This window comes from Sapajus apella, unplaced genomic scaffold (genome assembly GCF_009761245.1).
Source record: "Sapajus apella isolate SASKATOON/1434 unplaced genomic scaffold, GSC_monkey_1.0 scaffold88, whole genome shotgun sequence".
NCBI classification, from domain to species: domain Eukaryota; kingdom Metazoa; phylum Chordata; class Mammalia; order Primates; family Cebidae; genus Sapajus; species Sapajus apella.
The window spans coordinates 8581498-8585507 of NW_022437028.1; positions in this window are offsets into that span (position 1 = coordinate 8581498).

Genomic DNA, 4010 nt, shown 5'->3' on the forward strand with positions numbered 1-4010 from the left:
CCTGCCCCAGGCCACGCGACTTGCAGTGGTGGGTCCTGGACTGGAGCCCCTTTTACCAGGATGCCTGGGCCTGGCCACAGGGCGGAATCTCTGGGCCTCAACTTCTGAGTGCAGGAACTCGGTGGGGGAGCCCCAGGAGGCTGTCCCCTCATACAGCCCCTCAGGTCATTCATCCATACACCTGAGCTCCTGGCTGATCCAGAAGCTTCCTTGGACAGAAGGAAGTGAAGGCTCAGAGCAGCAGTGGGCCCCCCTCCCCCGCACAGTCCTGGGACCGTCTCTAACAGGGGATCTGCCAGCCTTTGCCCAGAGGTGGTCACTGGGGCAGGGAGCTTTGATAGCCCACAGGGCTCCCTCTGTAGGAGGCTCTGCCCACCCTCTCCAGGGTGAGGTGGCATTGGCTGAGGGGACATGGGGGGCAGGAAGGCAGGATTTTGCCAGAGGAAGTGGCCTCAGCCTTCTTGAGACAGAAGCAGGCAGGGATGGGCCTCCTTTCTCTTAGTCTCTTCCTGGTCCCAGTAGGTAGGCTCCTCTGTGCTTCCCAGGGCCAGCCAGGCCGCCCTGCCCTCCCTCCCTTCACAGGCCTGAGGAAACAGGTTCCTCGAGCTCAGGGAACCCCTCCATCTGAACTAGACCCTAAACACCTCATTCTTTGCTTCACAACATTCTGAGGTGACACATTATCTCCATTCAACCCACAGGGAAACTGAGGCACGGGATCTTTGAGCTGAACTGGTCCCAACTGGAAAGATGGGCTGAAGAGAGGACAAGGGAACCCCTGGCTGCCTGGGCAGGGCCTCGAGATGGTGGCCTGCCCTGCCTGAGGACCTGGCTGGAAGGTCACCTGCTTACTGGACCATCCAAGATGGTGGCCACATAGAACTTTTACACAACAGCCTCTGGGTAGCTCTGGAGGGCACAAGCTACCCAATGGCCTCAGGCCAGCCATCCCACCATGTGCTGTCTCCTTAGATGCAAGGTGCACATTGATGTCACTTTCCGGGTCCTGGACCCAGCTGAACCCCCATGGGAGATTCCTTTCTGTGTCAAGATTTCTGCTCTGGGATGGTGTGAGGTCTCCCAGGTTTGTTCATCCTCCCTCCTCAACAGCAGTGACAGGGCCTGGGACTGAGCCTGGGGCTGTGGCTCTCACAGATGGGGCTTCCAGGAAGAGGAGGGCCTGGAGGAGGGCATGATTCCAACATGGGCAGAGCCTGAATGCAGCCCCTTAGCACAAGTGGCCATGGGAGAGGCATGGGAAGCCACGTGTGGGGAGCAGGGGCAGGGAGTGGTCTAGGACTCTGCACCACGTTTTGAGAACCACTGCTTGGATGTCCCCATGTTACCCCAACAACCACCCTCCTTTCCTCACTGGCTACATCCATCCCTGCCCTGCCTACGCTGTTCCTGCTTTGCTCCAATCCCAGTCGACATCCTGTAGGCTTTGTGGAATCCACAAGCCAACTGTAAAATTCTTACAGTAATTCAAAAGACCTAGAATAGCCAAAAGGTCTTTACAAATGAAGAATGAAGGTGGAAGAGTGATAATACCTAACTTCAAGACTTGCTGTGAAGCTTCTGGAAGCAGGCTCTACTGTCCTCAAGGTACGATCCTCCCCCAGGCTGAAGTGCAGGGGCGCAATCACCATCACTCAGCCTGGACCTCCTGGGCTCAAGTGATTTGCTGACCTCAGCCTCATAAGTAGCAGAGACCACAGGTGCACACCACCACATATGGCTTTTTTTTTTTTTTAATATTTTTTTTGAATGAGGGGGGTCTCACTGCTGTCTAGGTTGGTCTCAAACTCCTGGGCTGAAGGGTTCCTCCTGCCTTGGCCTCCATCAGTGCTGGGATGACAGGTGTGAGGCACCGTGCCCAGCCCTCTGTATTGCTGATGTCTGGCATCTCAGACCTCCAAGACCAGAAAGAGACACTGCCCCTGCCAGGGCCAGCCAGTTTTTAGAGCTAGTAAAAGACCCCTCTGGGAATGTGCCTTTCATATGCAAACCAACTAATTCAGGCCCCAGCCCTGAACCAGCTCTTCTAGCTGGCTCTCACCCTCCAGGACACAGTATTTCTCCGCCTTCATCTCCCTGGGCCATGCACCAACCAGTAACAGCCCCTACTCCCCAGAGTTCTAACTAGCCAATCCTAAAGCTGCATACCTTGCCTTGTCTTTTCCAAAGGATCTCACCCAGGATTCCCCTTGGCTTGCTCTGCCCCTGAGGCACCCTGGTGCTTTCCCGAGGGGCCCTCCGTGGCTTACTGTGTCTCCCGTTTCTGGGGATCTGTGAGGATACACTGCCTCCCTCATGACCCTCATTTCCATGTCTGCCCGTCTGGCCATACCTGATGAAATGAAATGGCAGATGCTTTTTAATCATTTCTTTATTTAAAAAAATTTTTTGTTTGTTTTGAGAGGAGTCTCACTCTGACGCCCTGGCTGCAGTGCAGTGGCGCCATCTTGGCTCACTGCAATCTCTGCCTCCAGGTCCAAGCGATTCTCCTGCCTCAGCCTCCTGAGTAGCTGGGACTACAGGCACCCGCCACTACGCCTGACTAATTTTTGTATAGTTTTAGCAGAGACGAGGTTTCGCCATGTTGGCCAGGCTTGGTCAGGATCACCTGACTTCAGGTAATCCACCCACCTAGGCCTCCCAGAATGCTGGGATTACAGCGTCCTGCCAGCAGGTGCATTTTGAAAGAGCTTGTAACTCTCCCAACAATCCCAGGAGGTAGGCAGAGTCTCTGTTATGTTCCTCAATTTGCATAAGAAGAAACGGAGGCCCTGAGGGTGGTTCTGAGCCTGGCCTGAGGTCACATGGCCCATAAACATCCACTGTGGCATCAGGTCGGAGCCTGGGGCTCGGTGGCTGACCACTTCCTCATTCAGTGACATCAGCTGGCAGTCCTCTGTGACAACCACGCTTCCCTTTTCTGTGTTGTCTTCCTTCTGCACAGGGAGGTGCTTGAGGGCTGGGCACTGGCTGGTGTAACTTGGGGTCCTTGTCACCCAGTGCCGTGTGCCAGGCAGGCAGTGCTGCCCAAATGTGCCTGGAGTGCATGGAGGCATCTTCCAAGGGTCGGGATCAGGCAACAATCATTTTCAGTAGAGATGGGGTTCCACCACATCAGCCAGGTTTTTTTGCTTGTTTTGTCTTTTTTTGAGACAGGGTCTCTCTCTGTCACCCAGGCTGGAGTACAGTGGTACAATCACAGCTCACTGCAGCCTTGATCGTCCCCTGAGGGCTCAAGTGATTCTCCAGTCTTGGCCTCAAAATGACCTGGGATTACAGGCATGAACCGCTGTGCCTGGCCCAATCATGCTTTTACAGTGAAGCTTATAAAAACCCAAAAGGCATACAGAGGGCTTCTGGATAACAACACATAGAGCTTCCTAGAGAGTGGGGTGCCTGGAGAAGGCACGGAAGTTCTGCACCCCTCTCCCCAGGCCTCCCTCTATGTATCTCTTACATCTGGCTGTTCATCTCTATCCTTTGTAATATCCCATATTTTTATTTTTATTTTGAGACAAGGTCTTACTATGTTGCCCAGGCTGGTCTCAAACTCCTGTGCTCAAGCGAACCTCAACCTTGAGGTTCGACCTTGCAAAGCACAGAGATTACAGGCATGAGCCATGTCGCCCAGCCCTATAATATCCTTTATAATAAAGGGGCACATGAGTAAAGGGTTTCCCTGAGTTCTGGGTGCCCCTCTAGAAAATTAATGGAACCCAAGGAGGGGATCATGGGAACCTCAATTTTTATAGCCCTGTGTCAGAAGCACAGCCACGACATGAGCTTGCGACCGGCATCTGATGCGGGGGCAGTCTTGTGGAACTGAGCCCTCACCCCGTGGGTTCACAGGAAGCAGCCAACTTGCTGTAGTAGCCTTGGCCACCACACCATCTCTGACAGTGTTCCTGCACCTGCCCACTCCTTCTTCTGTAAGGATTCCCTTTCGGCAGGCACAGTGGCTCACACCTGTAATCACAGCACTTTGGGAGACT